Below are 17,741 nucleotides of genomic sequence, written 5' to 3'. Positions count from 1 at the left end.
ACTATTTTTATCGGGTTAGTTTCTTCTTTGCCCAGTATTGGGATGAATATTTTCCATATTTTTTTATTAAGTCCTCTCCTGCCTTGGTTCTGGTAGGCCTCGTATTCTCAGATTCTTTTCTTCCAGTCTATATGTTCAGTTTTTAAGACTTTCATTTCTCCTTTTAATTCTTTTATTGTTTGTGTATGACTGTCCAATCTTATTTGTATTTGTTCTATCCTTGTAAGCATATGTCCCAAATCCTTATGTATTGTTACCATCTCTACTTTCAAGGAGTTCTCCAGGGCCGCAAACATTTCTGCCATTTCTATTTTTGTTGGTAATTAAGCCTTCAGTGGTTGCTCATCTTTATGTCCTATCTCCAGATCTATTTCAAGATCTTGTTCTATTCTTGACTGGGAAAGTGTACTCACATCTGGTGATGTTCTATTCTGACCTTTTTTTTCCTTTCACTTCTGTTTGTCTTCCTTGGGCTCCTTGTTGCTTTTCTGTTGTCTGTTTTTCTGCATTGCCCCCTTGGGAAATATACTTTTTAATTTGACCAGGGCTTGCCTGCCTGATTCTTTAACTGCCACCTGCTTTGGCATCTGGCCTGTAATTGTCTCAAATCTGCTTCATAATTTGGGACTCTCCCTGGTCCTAAGGGAGAGGCATTCTTAAGAGACGCAGTCTCGATGTGGTCCAAAATAAAAAACACTGCTCTCCATGAGGGGAGCCCAGTGAATATTCAAATAATTCTAGAACATGGAGCTCAGTAACAGCTATCAGAGAAGTTCCAAATAATCCATGAAATATTAAACCAACTACAGGTGAAGCAAAGACATGTGGTAAAGAAAGATCATAACTTACGTAAAGAAAAAAAACATTGAGACAGTATCATATGTAGTTGGATACCTTGCAGTCTGCATCAATGTGATATAAAATCCATAAGCAGAACCACAGTAATACATTGGTGACCTGTGCTCAAAATAATCAAAATATTTAAAGTAATATAATACAAATTAATAAAAAAGCAGTGTAGGGCAACCAAAATCTACCTTGTACTTAAAGAAGCTTTACTACAAAAAAAGTGTACAACAAAAATTACGCTCACATTTGAAAATTAGGTAAAAATAACTTTAAAGTCCAATCAATAAATAGTGTGATCGCCACTGTGCCACTGTTATCCAAATAAAAGTGCTCCATATCTCTACCACCATATCGGTTTACCTCATGGCCATGACCTCTGCATTTCCAGAAAGGTCAAAGCAAGTTGTGTTCCCCTCAGGGATAATGGCTCTGACAGATGCTTGGCGAGTCCTCACTCCTTTCTCCTCACAAAACCACATGTAAATAGGAAGGAAATGGAAACAAACAAGATCTAATGCTCTGTTTAAAAATGTTATATATAAGAGATAACACTTACAGAGTGAAGGACTGCTGCCAGTGCTAACTTAAATGCACATGTCAAACACATTTGCCGCCATTCGGCTCTGAACACAGCCCGGGCTGTGTAGGTATATAAAAAGTGGACAGTGCAGCTCCACTACTACTGAAAAATTCCCCATTTTGGTCATAATACATATGGAGGGAAGGGGGAACAGAGCCTTGGGCGTGACATCATCCTGTGGCCATCCTGCTACAGAGCCGAATGCCGGCATATGTGTTTGACATGTACATTTAAGTTACACTGGCGGCAGTGCTTACTCAAAGTATAAAACATATATTTTATGTATAAAAGCTTTAAAAGGAGAGCAACTCCACTCACATACAATAGAGCTTCAAAGCCTCTTAGCAGATCATATTGACCATTAAATAAAAATAAATTCCTTTTTGTTATTCCGGGAATGTCTATTAATGGTGAGTGAAGTCACAATTTGGATACCATTAGAGGCATGTTTGATTTCAAGAGCGCTTTAAATGCGTTTAAACATGGTCAAGAGCGCTTTAAAGCGCTCTTGACCATGTTTTATTTAATGGTCCATACGATCGAGTAAGAGTCTTTGAAGCTTTATTGCATGCAAATGAAGGTGCGGAAGGGTAGATATGAAGCTGTGTGAAGGGTAGATATGAAGAATGTAGATAGGAGGCACACTTCGGAGTGGAGACCGTACCACACTATTATGGCTCCATACACACTGGTAGGGATGAGCCAAACACCCCCCCGGTTCGCAGCAAAACATGCGAACAGACCAAAAATTAGTGCGAACACGCAAACCCCGTTAACCACTTCATGACCAGGGCGCGACGATGTACGTCCCAGCTGCTGCACAACCGAGGTATCCATCTCTTCAGGCGAGATCACTGTTTTCAGCGGCGGAAGAGATACCACCACCCCTCCCGCTGCTCTCCCACACCCTCCGCCGCTTACCAGAGCCGTTGGTAGCGGTAGAGGCGATCGGGTCCTGTCTCCTGCTTGGTATGGATACGAGTGAGAGCAAGATGGCCCCCACCCGTCGCCATACCATAGCAGGGCAGAAGCAACGTCAAAAGTCACTTCCGCCCATACTTCTTAAAGGCACATTTTTTCAAATGACACATTTTTTTTTTTGCATTTAAGTCCAAATATGAAATCTGAGGACTTTTTGACCCCAGATCTCATATTTAAGAGGACCTGTCATGCTTTTTTCTATTACAAGGGATGTTTACATTCCTTGTAATAGGAATAAAAGGGACCCACATTTTTTTTTTTTTTTAAACTGCGGAAAAATAAATAAAAACAAGTAAAAAAAATTAGGATTTTTTTTTTAAATGCCCCGCCCTGACGAGCTTGAGTGCAGAAGCAAATGCATACGTGAGTAGCGCCCGCATATGAAAACGGTGGTCAAACCACACATGTGAGGTTTTACCGCGATCAGTAGCATGAAAGCAATAATTCTACCCTTAGACCTCCTCTGTAAACTGTAGAATTTTTTAAACGTCGCCTATGGAGAGTTTTAAGGGTAAAAGTTTGACACCATTCCATGAGCGGGCGCAATTTTGAAGTGTGACATGTTGAGTATCAATTTAGTCGGTGTAACATTATGTTTCACAATATAGAAAACAATTGGGCTAATTTTACTGTCATTTTATTTTTTATTCAAAAAAGTGTGCTTGTAAGACCGCTGCTCAAATGTGGTGTAAAAAAAATATTGCAATGCATTTTATTCTCCAGGGTGTTAGAAAATAAATAAATAATATATATATATATATATATATATATATATATATATATATATATATATATAAAATGTTTGGGGGCTCTAAGTAATTTTCTAGCAAAAAAACTGTTTTAAACATGTAAACACCAAAATCTCAAAACAAGGCTGGTCTTTATAGTCTATGGGACTCGAACGCGAAAAATCAAAAGTGCTAATTTTAAAGGCTAATATGCAAGTTATTGTCATAAAAAGTGTTTGGGGACCCGGGTCCTGCCCCAGGGGACATGTATCAATGCAAAAAAAAGTTTTAAAAACGGCTGTTTTTTCGGGAGCAGTGATTTTAATAAGGCTTAAAGTGAAATAATAAAAGTGAAATATTTGTTTAAATATCGTATCTGGGGGGTGTCTATAGTATGCCTGTAAAGTGGTGCATTTTCCCCATGTTTAGAACAGTTCCTGAACAAAATGATATTTCTTAACCGGTTCCCGACCGACTTCTGTAAATATACGTCAGCAGAATGGCACAGCTGGGCAAAGTAACGTGTCATACATTCTTGTTGTTTCACTGTTAGCTGCAATAACTAAATGAAAACAATTACACAAAAGTTCCCTTCTCCTTATGGTTGTAAGTCCACACTGACCAGTCCTCAATGAGCTCATCAAACTGCCAGAATCTCTCTGAAAACAATGACATGTCAGGAACTCCACGTTGTAGAGCTGATCTAAAGTTCAGGCTGACTTGGAATAAAGTCATAGCATAGGTATCAACATCAATCCCAAGTACCAGGCTACAGGTAAGGGGAAAGGAAGTCTAGTCCTATTACACAGAGGTAAATCTCATCTTAGTTCATAAATTATTTGAGAAGAAATGTTTTGTTACCTGAATGTTTTTGAACATTTTTTAAATGGGGGGGGGGGGCATTATTCATTATTTTATTACTGCATTATTCTACTTGTTTACTATCTAGTTACACTCTTTTCTGAATATGAAACTATTTTTATATTGTACCATTAATACACATGTTCACATTTTAGTTTACTAAAGTTTACTTTAGTTTTACCTCTCCTCAGTTCAGAAAAGCACAAATGCACAATAAGAACTACCTTACGGTTAAAATAACAATTAACTTTATAACATAAGATAGGGTTAGCTTGTATCCAGCTAATGCCCCATACACATGATCCAAAAATCGGATGGCAGATCGGCAGACTTTTTTTACCTTACTAGTTACAAGTAGAAATTAAATAGATTACTAAAGTCACGAAAATTCTCGTACATGCTGTAGTCCAATGGTCATCAACCCTGTCCTCAGGGCCCACTAACAGGCCAGGTTTGCAAGATAACTGAAATACATCACAGGTGATATCATTTGCTTGCAGTATGCTAGTCTGCATCTCCCCAAGGTAATACATAAAACCTGGCCAGTTAGTGGACCCTGAGGACAGGGTTGATGACCACTGCACTACAGCACATGACATCACTTCGGATTTTTTTTTTTCTGATGTACGAGAATTTTCGTGACTTTAGTAATCTATTTACTTTTTGTTGTAGTGTATTAGTATTGTATTTTCAGACGACAACTGTACTGACTAAACGAAAATCGTACGATCTGGTATCGTACGAGGAAAATTTTCAGGCTTGTCCGATTGAATAATATCAGATGAACTGTCATGATAGGCTCTAGAAAGCTCTCTACTAACGATCCGATTATCGTACGATTGAGTAGATTCTCAGATCGTGTGTAAGGGGCTTTTAGAACCATTATTTCATTGTATAATATATAAACAAATCTTAATTGTCTGACATTGCTATTTTTCTTTATATAGATTTCAATTACTGGGAATCCTTTTGGCTGTCTCTTCTTGACCTCCTCAATCTTTCAACATGTTGGTAAAAGTTGCAGCACTCGCACTTCTTGTGTGCGCAGTCACAGGTCAGTAAAATCACTATGTACACACTGGTACATATGGTCACAATTAAAAGGGGATGGAATTTAATTCAGGGGAAAGACCTACTCATCATGGGTGGGGCTAGTATCAAAAGTACTTGGCAGCACTTTAGAAAGAAACACTCCTGATGCACAGGCCCTCACACTCAATATCTGTAACTATAAGCTGAAAAGGCAAAACTGATCTGTACTGTTGTTACCTAGTGATAGTAATAAAACTCCAGTGTGCATGTATGTATATATATATATATATATATATATATATATATATATATATATATATATATATATATATATGTATATATATATATATATATATATATATATATATATGCCTATTCTTTCCTAAAAACCTTATTGTCACTACAGAACCATTTCTAAAGCTGTGGAATGGAGGGTGCAAATAGGTCAGTGGGGGCCTTCCGACAATATCTATATAGAGGGGTTTTCTCAAAATTGGTATTACTGGGAGCCATCACATAAAAATAAACTGCATGTAAAGAAGTGCTGATCTTACTACATGGTGAACAATAGGGTTTAAAGCCCAGATTAATTAAACATCAGGTTTTGGTGCCTCAGCACTAATGACCACCTCTGTAACAACCAGTCTCTGTATATGCTAGCTTTCTAAGTAGATAAAATGTGATTGTTTTTTATGAGCTACTGCACCTAATACCAGATCTAGCCACTGGGTTATTATATAAGCAAATTTAATGTGGCGTTCTATGTCTGTCTGATGATGGGTTCTTCTCCCCGTTAGGATCTCAGGCAGAAGTCAGCACTGACCAGGTATCCGATGCGTTCTGGAAATACTTCACTCAGCTGACCACTGGCACAAAGGACACTGTAGATCAGATCCAGCAATCTGACATCAACAAACAGCTAAAGTAAGTGAAAATCACTGTTTCAGCATAGTCAAAGTCAGTAGAACCTACTGGATAAATTATTTTGGCTTTAAAAGGCATAGCATTTTATCAACTCTTTACCCAAAAAATAAGCTACCTTGCCTATCAGCCTTTCTTGTTATAGAGGGTTGCAAGGGTTGTGGCAAGTAGGGGTTTATCTGTGAAATAATTTTCCTTGTAATTTTATTGGGGTACAGTATCGTGGGTGACATGGTATATGACTTTCCCTACTGCAAGAACCCGCTAGTGACAACAAATTTTGCCACAGCAATTTTGCTCATTATATCTAATGAACCTGTAAATGCTCTGTCCTCTAAAAATGTAATCTTTACCTAACTTAGGGTAGCCATGTTAACAGCTTAATTATCATCATTTCTGTCAGTAATGTACTTCTTTCACTAAACCTTAATTCCAAAATTGTTTTAGAAACATTGATCTATTCTGTACATTTCTAGGTGCTGCTTTACGTTATAAGTTTAGTGTTGTGTGTGTGCGCGTGTGTATTAATTCTGAATATCACACTTTATAGAAACTACTACAACATTTTTATATTTTTTTTCTCTGTAATGTTAAAACACATAGGTGATCAGCACTCAACAGGCTTGTGTAATGAATGACTGGCTTCTGTTTTTTTCAAATTGTAATAGTTTTTATCAGAATCATAACATATAAGTGCATAGCATAACAGGTAAATCTACATAAATGTTGCACAAGCAGGCACATCACAACTATAATGAAGATATAGAGTTTCAGTTTGGATTAAGTTGTCTACTCAATGGAGTTGATTTACTGAAATAGGCTGTTCACTTTGCAGTGAAAGTTGTTTTTCGCAAGGGAATTTTACCCAGAGCTTAGTCACTGTAGTGACGTTTTACTTTGGAAAGAATACCTAATCACATGCAAGGAAAAGAACATTTTTGCTTGCATATAATTGGATGATGGAAATAAGCAGAGCTTCACCTCATTCGCTAAGCTCTGAGGACCAATTCGCTCGCAATGTGCTACTTCCCTTGCAAAGTTAACCGTCTATTTGTCTTTAGTAATTCAAACCCAGTGCAATGTAAGCTTTACTTAATACTTCAAAGAAATGGGATATCTGGGAAAGGTATGACAATATTAATTAACCACATATAGATTAAGAAACGGTAGATAGCAGATAAAGAGATACCGGAAGCAAAATAAATCAACCAACTAGGTGTCATCATTATAAATGTTGTAGTCTTCAGAAGCCTTTCGATATTCTGCATGTCATTTATTTTCTACCTATGTAATTATGTAGGACAGATGTACTAAAGAAATGTAGACATTGCTATTGCTGGCTCCTCCTCCTGAAAATAATAGCCGATTGTTGATCTGAATCTATAACTTTAGTACTTTCGAAGCCACTGGCTTGGAACAAATATAAGATTCAGGAGTTCTGACTTGACTCTGACTTTCCTGGTCTGCTTGCTTATCCCAGCTCAGTGACTAAGATGGTTATAAAGTCTATGGCAGTCAAGCAACTAGCATTTTCACAAGACGACCAGCAATGACTACCTCCAGATAAAGAACAGGCAAAATTAAAACTATAATACTAATATACATCCTAAAATGTATCCAAAGTCCCAATTTTTGGTAGGTTTGGATAGAGTGGTAAGGGGTTAGGATGCCTATGAATTTGAGTATTGATATTTGTGCCCCTGTTAGGGACATTTGCTCTATTTTTATTCTGGTGAACACTGTCACTGGGACTACAAGCAATGTGAAAATCCAAAGATAGTTGTCATCAGAACAAGGAAATCTTCTACTGGAGACACTTGTTCCAGAGATAAATGTTTCAGATGGTATTTCTGTCACTTTACCCTCACTTCTTCTTGTCCCTCCAGGACACACGTGAAGGGTAATCTACACAAATAGGCACAGAAAAAAGAAAATGTTTACCTTTAGATATACTTTAATATTATTGATATATTTATTATAAAATGTGTTAAAAACAATAGATGAAATAGTGGACACATTTGATTTAGGTAAATGTGGTATTTGATTGCTTTGTTTCCACCCACAGTGTTTTAATTGAAGAAAACCTGAAGAGTGTAAATGTATATGCAGGGGAATTACAAAAACAACTCATTCCTTTTGCCAAGCAGATACATGAGAAATTAACACAGGATGCAGAAAAACGAAAAGAACAAATTAAAACCAAGTTGGAGACGCTGAAAGAGAAGATCTCCCCATATGCAGATGAGTGGCACAAGCACCTGAACAATAATGTCAAGGAACTTCAGATTAAACTGGCTCCATATGCAGAAGCCTTCCAAACCCAACTGGACAAAAATGCCCAGGAATTCAGTCAACAGCTTAAGTCTGTGACCAATGGCGTGGAAGCTAAGTTCAAAGAGAATGCAGACCATATACAGGCAACACTGGCTACATACTCACAAGAGTTTCAGGTCAAAGTAGATGAGAATATGGACCAATTGAGGAAGCAGGTGACACCTATTACAGAAAAAGTAAAAGAAAACATTGATCAGCAAATACAGGAGCTTTATAAAAGTCGGAATCCCTATGCAGAGGATGTTCAAGATGAGCTGTGAAAACAAATCCAGAACATGGAGTTTCAAATGAGAAAAAATGTGAATGAGATGGAGAACAGAGCTCTGAAGCTAACGGTACAACTCCGAGAACAACTCTACCCTTATGCCAATGAGTTAAGAAACAAGGTTAATGGAGATATGGCAAATTTCAAACAGATGCTGGAACCCTATCTGACCCAAGTAAACCAGCAAATTGATAAGAAAATCACAGAATTTAAAGACACAATTACACCAGAAATGGAAGCTCTTAACAAGGCTCTGGTGCAGAGAGTAGAGGACATGAAGAAGAAGTTGGGAGAATACACTGTGACTATGCAAGATCAGGTGGAGTACCTAGAGAAAGATGTTCGGGACAAAATCCATGAATTCATAAATCAGGGTGTTTCTAATGAAAACTGAGTTTTCCTCAGTCAAACTCATTTTCTGAATAGAAATATCGGTAATAATATCTACACAGCACTACACACAAAATGTGCTTTTAATTAAATTCATCAAGAATCCCATAAAATATGTCTACAACTTTCAACTCAATACATTTACACCCAGCACTATCTGTAGCATGTATTTATAATGTTATCCCGATTCTTCCTCAGTTTTATTTGCCTAGCACATTATCTGTAGCTTTTCAAGGAATACTGAACTGTACTTACCAAAATTTCCATAGTTTAGCAGGTTAGCTGATGTTGAAATTCAGCTTGAGAGTTCCAACATTCTCCAAATATAATATATGAAACAAATTGGGGTAAAGGGAACCCCAGTTACCAACAATGATGACATTTTTTATGCAATGGCCAGGATTCACGATAATTCCTTTTTATAGATTGCATTAAACATCTGAATGCAGTTTTGTAAAAAAAAGCACTATAAGGATGTATAAAAAAATGTTCCTTTCTGCTTTTAATGTTTAGTGTGCATATATATATATATATATATATACAGAAGGCAATATGATTGATAGTATTAAATATGTAAATGTACAATGTGAAGTCTGTTAAATAAAAAGTAACTTAGCAATGCATAGTTTTTCCTTTTTCTACTATTTGTTGAAGTGATTATAAACTATCACCGTGTAAAACAGCACATTCAGGTTATAATAGAAATAAAAGGCTAACCTTTTTTATATAGATATAATAATACATTATAAATACCCTTTTTCATAAGTTATCACATTCTCTCTTTTCTCAGCTGCACAAGAGCTGCCAGGGGGGGGGGGGGGAGCAGCAGTGCACTGAACTTCCCAGTGAATGGCCGTGCAGTGGGGGCGTGTGAGGACAAGTCTGGTTATTGGAGGAGAGTACACTGAATTCCCAGCAGAGCTAGAGAACTGACTATGTGCTCTCCTGTTTAATGTGGTCAGATTTGAATAAGAAAGCAAAGGGCCTGGAAGGATCACCAGGGATTTCACGCATAGGAAGCAATACAAAGAGAACAGAATACTTTCTCATATAAGTACATGGTACAGCTGGCACATATCAGGAATATTAAGTTTTGGGGTAACAAACGCTTTAATTACATGGTTGTTGAGTTTTACAAGAGTTACTGAATTAAAAAGTGGAATGGATTACTATGTAACTATAAGAAAAGGGTCATAAAATGAACAAGGAGGGAGATAGAGTGCATACATATGCATGAAATAATCTGGTATACATATATGCTTAAAACAGTAACAATATAGAAATATATTTGCTCCTAAGAAAAAGCTAAATAGTATTGAACAACAATAACAACACCTGGGTTTTAGTTTAAAAACTTTTGGATATTTGCAATATACTGCAAATATATATAAAGTGGACTATACATACAGTAATACACAATAATGTATTCACGTTTATTTATTACATAGTGTATAAGTGGTTCCCATATTGAAACTATGTGTTCACCCTTGGCCTTGAGACTTATTTTAGGCACAACTTCTTTGGTTAACCATGGCGAGGCCTGTTCTGAGTGGAACCTGTCCTGCTAAATCGTTGTATGGTCTTGGCTACAATGCAACAGCTCAGTTTCAGGGTCTTGGCAATATTCTTATAGCCTAGGCCATCTTTATGTAAGCGAGAATTATAATTTTTTTTTCAGATCCTCAAATAATTCTTTGTCATGAGATGCCATGTTGAACTTCCAGTGACCAGTATAAGAGAGTGAGAGCAATAACACCAAATTTAACACACCTGCCCTCCATTCACACCTGAGACCTTGTAACCCTAATGAATCACATGACTAATTGGGCTCAATTTGGACATTTCCACTTAGAGGTGTACTCACTTTTGTTGCCGACGGTTTACACATTAATAGCTGTATGTTGAGTTATTTTGAGGAGAAACTTACACTGTTTTACAAGCTAATGTGAGGGGTATACTCACTTTTGTGCAAATTGAAGATAGATGCGCTACCAAAAAAAAGGAAACAATGTGTACAAACTCAATTAATAATTGATATACTAAGTGAAACATGCAGTTATGTTTAAAAATAAACAAAGTAAATGTTCATCTGTGTGCATACATTTAAACCTTAGTTAATCCAACACTGTTACATAAAAAAATTATATATATCCAAAAAATATTAAGGTGTACACAATAGTCCAGAAAAAGAATCCTTGACCATTAACACCCGGTTTTCTTCTCACAGCATAGTCCCACCCTATAGCTACGGAATAATAAATGCCAGACGGAATAATAAATGCCAGATGGCCGCTTACCAGAGCCGTAGGATCTCTATTACGGAGATCATGCTGGCAAGAATAGGAGGGATAATTCAAGCAGGGACGGCACCTTCAAACATCCATCCTTCCAGATCCTCTTCTCCACTTGTAAAGCTGAACTTCCGATCTACTCCGTGGTGCTAACATTTGGGGTAAAGACTTTCAGAGGGTGAGTCAAAAAATGAAGAAAGAGGGCTCCACGGTGCAGTAAATTTAGTATAAAATCAAAGTTCCTTTATTTCTAAAAAAACAAATACAAACACTGCACCAAAGATAACAAGCAGGTACTTCTAAGCGAAAGACACAGCCATGGCTCATGCCAGCTGGCTGGTGTGAGATGTAGTATGATGTCCTGTCAGCTAGCTCCACCCGACGCTGCATTTTTCCGTAAGTGGCATCCACAGGGAATGAGGCTAGTGATATACCGTATTTATTGGCTTATAACACGCGCTTTTTCCCCCTAAAATCAGGAGGAAATCGGGGGTGCATGTTATACACCGATGCTTTCTGCCGCTCTGTAGCTTCCATGTATTTTCGGCCACACTCTGCCATTCTTGGCTATCTTCAGCTGCACTCGGCTATCTTCGGCCGCACTCGGTTATCTTCGGCTGTGCTCGGCCGTTCTCAGCAGCTTTCAGAAAGCCAAAAGCCGCTGAGATCGGCCGAGAGTGGCTGAAAATAGCCGAAAACGGCCGAAAATAACAGAGAAGGGCCAAGTGCGGCCGAAAATACCCGAACGGCAAATGACAAGGCTGCAAATGCAAGGCTGCATACGACTAACAAGGCTGCAAATGACTGACAAGGCTGCAAATGCAAGGCTGCAAACGATTGACAAGGTTCCAAACAACTCACAAGGCTGCAATGCATGGCTGTAAATGACTGACAAGGCTGCAATGCAAAGCTGCAAATGACACTGACAAGGCTGCATTGATGGGCATTTAAAGTTTTTTTCCTTAAACGTCCCTCCTAAAAGTTTTTTTCTTTTAAATTCCCTCCTAAACTTGGGGTGCGTGTTATACGTCGGCGCGTATTATACGCCGATAAATACGGTACTCACTTTTGTAAGATACTGTATCCATTACACACTATACATTTCATACTTATTCATACTCTGTTGCATCTACTTACGAAATTATGAAACAAATTTGATTGCTGTTGCATGAATTCTCATTGGATACCAGTACCTAATAAGCATGAAGAGAGAATACAGAGGAGCTTGCCTTCCCTATGAGAATTTATAAAAAATATTAACTAGTACTGTTATTGAGTAGGTATGAGCCGAGCAACCCCCGGTTCGATTCACAGCAGAACATGCGAACAAGGCAAAAAATTTGTGCGAACACGTGAACACCGTTAAAGTCTATGGGACTTGAACATGAAAAAATCAAAAGTGCTAATTTTAAAGGCTAATATGCAAGTTATTGTCATAAAAAGCATTTGGTGACCAGGGTCCTGCCACAGGAGACAAATATCAATGCAAAAAAAGTTTTAAAAACTGCTGTTTTCTCTGGACCAATGATTTTAATAGTACTCAAAGTGAAACAATAAAAGTGAAATATTCCATTAAATATCGTGCCGAGGGGGGGGGGGGGTGACGACTATAGTATGCCTGTAAAGTGGCACATTTTTCTGTGTTTAGAACAGTCCCTGCACAAAATTACATTTTTTAAAGGAATAAAAGTAATTTAAAACCGTTTGCAGATGTAATGTCAGGTTCCAGCAATATAGTTACATAGTTACATAGTTAGTCAGGTTGAAAAAAGACACAAGTCCATCTAGTTCAACCATATATAGATGAAAATCATTGAAAAAAATGGCATGGGTACCCCCCCCCCCCCCCAGCCCATTACCAGGCCCCTTGGGTCTGGTATGAATATTAAGGGTAACCCCGCACCCAAATTACAAAAAAAAGGCTTGGGGCCCCCAGGCCCTATATACTCTGAACAGCAGTATACAGTGTTACAAACATGATCGGGACTGTAGGTTTGTTGTTAAGTTGAATCTGTTTGTAATTTGGAACAGGTACATTTTTAAAGTGTAGCTCCAGCCAAAAAAAAGTATGTTAAGCTTCCTGGATAACATAGGGAAGGGTTATCACCCCTGTACCATTTGTTTTGCTGTCTGTCTGTGCCCCTGTTCAGAAGATTTCACCTCACTTTCTGTCCCAATGACTGGTCGTGTGTACAGGGTATTACAGGAGAATATTTTCCCTTCCTATGGGTAGATTTTCTCTCACTTCCTGTTGTCTCCCTCCGTTTGTAAGAGTCGTTTGTAAGTCGAATGTTTGAAAATAGGGGACCGCCTGTATATACTATACGGCCTGCCCTATACACTCTGTGGGAAATTGGCCCTTAGGTGTTGGTGGTACCAGAACACTGTAAGCCCTCACAGTTACTCTTAGTGGGCACTAGAACAGGCCCTGCTGTGAAATATTCACACACACTTCTCCCAAACTTATTTCTTTATTCTTTTACTCATTTCATCAATACAATATTTTAATTCATCACATCTCCCCAATCTTTTGTTTTTTGTTTTTTTTAATTTTGTGGTTAGTTTTTTTAATCAACATCTCCTTTTTTGACAGTTTGCTCATCTTTGCATTTTTTTGGTGTGTTTTGTGTGTCAACTTACCACAACACCATTATTATCTTTTTAATTTATTGTTTTCTTTTTTAATCCAGAGAAGGTTGTTTGGTGTTGGTGCCCCTTGTTATTCATTTGACTTTGTATTTTTGAAATGTACCTGCCTACTCACAAATAAACTGTCCTTTTTCAAGTAAAACACATACGCAAGCATTTCTTCAACCAAAAAAAACCTTTATTTAGGTGTCAAACAAATAAACAGGAAGGCAACACTGGAGAAACTGGTCAATTTGGCGAAGCCTTTGGCCCCCAGGGCAAACATGAACTAATTTGAAAATGCTAAATTGGTGCCCTGAGGAGTACATATCTCAGGGAGAGCAGTCTGGTCCAGAAGTCCAAGAGATCAGGAAGAACAGATGACATTCCCCAGGCTGTAGTCCTACAAGACGCTGCATCTTCTTTCAGACCAGACTAAACCCAGGCCATCACTCTCTGGTCTTCCTTGGGCACTTCCCTCCAGGCTTCCTTCCAGGCTGTGGCTCGGCTCCTGTAGTTGAGGAAGGAGGAGGAGGAGGAGGGCGATGCTCGACCTCCCGGCTGCCACTTGCCACAGCCTCCTCCTAGCTGAGGTCTTCCTGTGTGTGAAAATGGGACATAGTTTTAGTTTTTGGTCATCAATCACACAATTTTGTGCTCATGACTGTTGCAAATTGAATATTACCAAATAGAACAGACTATCATTCTGAGCCCAGCATTTTTCATTCTTGTCCCAATCATTTTTGGTCACTACTATCTATTGAGATGTAAACCACTTTGTTAAATCACAACTTACTGATCAATAATAACATCTAGTTAACATCATTAAATGTACGACAAAAATATGTTGAACAATGCTATACCTGTCTCAAGCTGGGCCCCTCCACATGTTGCTGCCTGGAAGGCCCAGGTTGGACATTGGAAGCCTCAGCTGGGGGTGAAGGAAGCCTTGAAGGAAGACTGGAGAGTGGTGGCGTGGGTTCCCCCTGGTCTGCCATAAAATGCAGCCTCTCGTAGTACAACATCTTGGGGTAATAAATGTCATGTGGATCTCCTGATCTCAGGGAATTCTGGTGCTTCTTTCACTCCCTGAGATATATACACCTCAGGTCACCAACTTTGCTCTTCACATAGGTCATGTCTGCTGTGGGGACCATGATCTTCACCAAAACAAGAAGTTTCTCCAGCGCTGCCTTCCTCTTTCTTAGGTCATTATAAAAGGGGTTGTTCTTCTGCCACAGGCAGGGCAGCTCCCTGAGCAGATCAATGAATAGCCCCATAAAATTTGAGTGTTTGAAGTGATCCATCTTGTCTGCAAGACACAAGACAAACCCTAATAATAATAATGCCATGCTAAACTCTCCTAATCTTGTCCCAACATATGCCTATATAGAAGCAGTATAGGTTAGTGATGTATCAAGTTAAAAATTGTACCTTCGTTTGCACGATCGTCCTCACTCTGCTCACAGATCGTACATATGACACACGCATGTTGCGTTTTATATACAGTGCGCATGCGTGAAACTCCGCCCGCCCGTGACGTTCTTTCTAGACTATTCTAGACCTTCTCTTTCGGCGCAGTGGGGAGAGCACATGGCGGAGACAATGCAGGTGCGCAATCATAGTTCCACTAACTAAGAGGGGGGCGAGGAAAGCCCGGAGCCTGAAATGTCCCGATCCTGGAGGAGAAGATTTAAGGCCTCAAATATGTATTTTGGAGAGATGTTGGAGATGGTGGACATATTGAAGAGGAACAACTATGATGGGAAGTATGGACCTTACCCAAACCCAAATATCAGAAAGGCCAAGATCATGACTAAAGTTGTGAAGAGTCTTCAGAAGAATTTTGGGGTACGAAGATCCAAGGATCAACTGAGAAATCGCTGGTCAGACCTGAAACTGAGGGAGCACAATCAGTACAGACGGATCAAGCGAGTTCTTCAAAAAAGTAAGTAGTTGTCGTATGTTCATATTATTATTATTACTTGCATACTGCTCCATGTGCTTTGATATAATGTTGTACAGTTTAAAATGGCCACTTTCAAGTTCATGGGTTCAATCGTTTGCACTAACATCGTTCGTTAGCCCACTCCCAAAACAATGTTTTTCCAACTTACACTTCACTACATTTGTTCACACTGCATGTAAGTATTCCAGCTTTAGAAAGTGTGAAAAATAATGTTCTCACCTTTGAACTCGGCCAAAATTACAATTGTACGACACTTCCAAGCAATGTTTCATATTCCTATTTCTGCCCTCTGTGTTCTAAGTATTCCTTTTTTACATTCTCATAGGGGAGAGAAGACTCGGGACGTCTGAGGACACCAGGGACCCCACACCTCCCAAAGAAGGGGGAATACCAACACCAGAAGCAGAGGAAGAGGAAGAATGATAAATTGTTGAAGTTGGACAAATTGTCACCACAATAGGTGAGTGTCGGAGACCACAGCTTCCGGTAAGTTAATCAATGTATGTCTGCATATTTATAATACATGGTGTGTTTATTTTATTTTTTAGGTGATGTGGAAGAAGAATCACATTTTACCAGTGAAAGTGCCCAGATCCTCATTGGGGAGATAATGGGGTGCAATCGCGATTTAGAGAATATACAGAAAAACATCAATGATGTTCAACAGAAAATGAAGAACATCATTGATGTTTTGGGGAGAGTCTGAAACACCGCAAACTAGCTAGCATCGTTTTTGATTTTTCCACAAAACTTTTATATTTTTCAAAAAGACAAATTTGGAAGATGCACACAGTGTGTCAACATGTAGTATCTCCCATCATGGTGGATCAATGTATGTGTTTTGTGGGTGCAACCCCTTCCTTGCTACTAAAGTGGCTGAGATAAAGGGGTTGCACCCCCAAAACATGTACATTGATACCCCATGATGGGAGATGGCACATGTTGACATTAGGCATGGGATCAGGGGGAAACTGGCCACTTTTGTATTCTCAATGAGTGTGCATCTTCAAAAATTTGGCTTTTCCAGGGGTGACACCCCATCTCATGAAGGCAATATCAGCACAGTTTGTACATATTCATGTCTGATATTGTCTTCACTTTTCAAATTTGAACTTTGTACTGTATGTTATGCTTTGATACATGACTGTTTACACAAAAACGCCAAATAATAAAAATGTTACCCAAAATAATGTTTTCTATACACCAAATATGTTGGTTTGTTGTAAAACCCTTTTCTAAACGCACATGTGAATGTGCTTTGAGTAAAAAGGGAAATTATCAACAATGTGTGGCTTCCTTTTTCAATGCGCAAAAGCAGTATTTGGAATAAAGTTGTTGGTTTCTGTCGCAATGGGTGTTATTTACTAAAGGCAAATCGACTTTGCACTCCAAGTGCAGTCTCAGGTGTACTTTTGCAGTGCACTTGTAGTGCATAGTGGATGTGCCTTTAGTAAATAACACCCACAGTGATGTTTAAATTTCCCCAATCACGCCATTTTAATGATCCCACATATTTCTGCCATGGTGCTGAAAATTAGCAATATTTTTGTCAGTAATGCACTACACACATTATCAGCAAAAACAAGGTGTGTGTGTAGCAGACCCAAAACATAATAAGATTATCTGAAGAAGAGACTGTCACCTCATCTTGCTCAGAACTTAGGGTTTGCACTGTTGTTAAAAAAGGCACAAAAAAACAGCAAAAATACCTATGAGACACCTAAAACAAAGCCAAGCAGTAAATGAAACCAAAGATTACTGGAGTTTCAAAGAAAAATGTATAAAAAAAATGCCTCTCAGACAATGTCTGGCATATCAATGGCCCCCCCTACCCACAAAGTACTCCATGTATTGGTTTCTGACCTCGCGGGCGCTTTGGGGGGGCAAGCCAGGATGAGCAGCTTCAAGGGGT

At 38.7% G+C, this 17,741-nt stretch overlaps 1 pseudogene across 1 annotated transcript; it reads left to right on the top strand.

Annotated features, from left to right (window-relative positions):
* The first annotated feature begins 3,895 nt into the window (after positions 1–3,895).
* On the top strand, positions 3,896–9,458 carry LOC143933872 (uncharacterized; annotated as a pseudogene). Its single transcript, XR_013263156.1, has 4 exons — positions 3,896–3,913; positions 4,947–5,053; positions 5,829–5,955; positions 8,018–9,458. The product of XR_013263156.1 is annotated as an uncharacterized LOC143933872 (transcript).
* Positions 9,459–17,741: the final 8,283 nt, after the last annotated feature.

Source organism: Lithobates pipiens, unplaced genomic scaffold (assembly GCF_037356315.1).
Source record: "Lithobates pipiens isolate NorthernLeopardFrog02 unplaced genomic scaffold, aLitPip1_a1.2 Scaffold_27, whole genome shotgun sequence".
NCBI lineage: Eukaryota > Metazoa > Chordata > Amphibia > Anura > Ranidae > Lithobates > Lithobates pipiens.
This window is presented reverse-complemented; position numbering and strand designations above follow the sequence as displayed.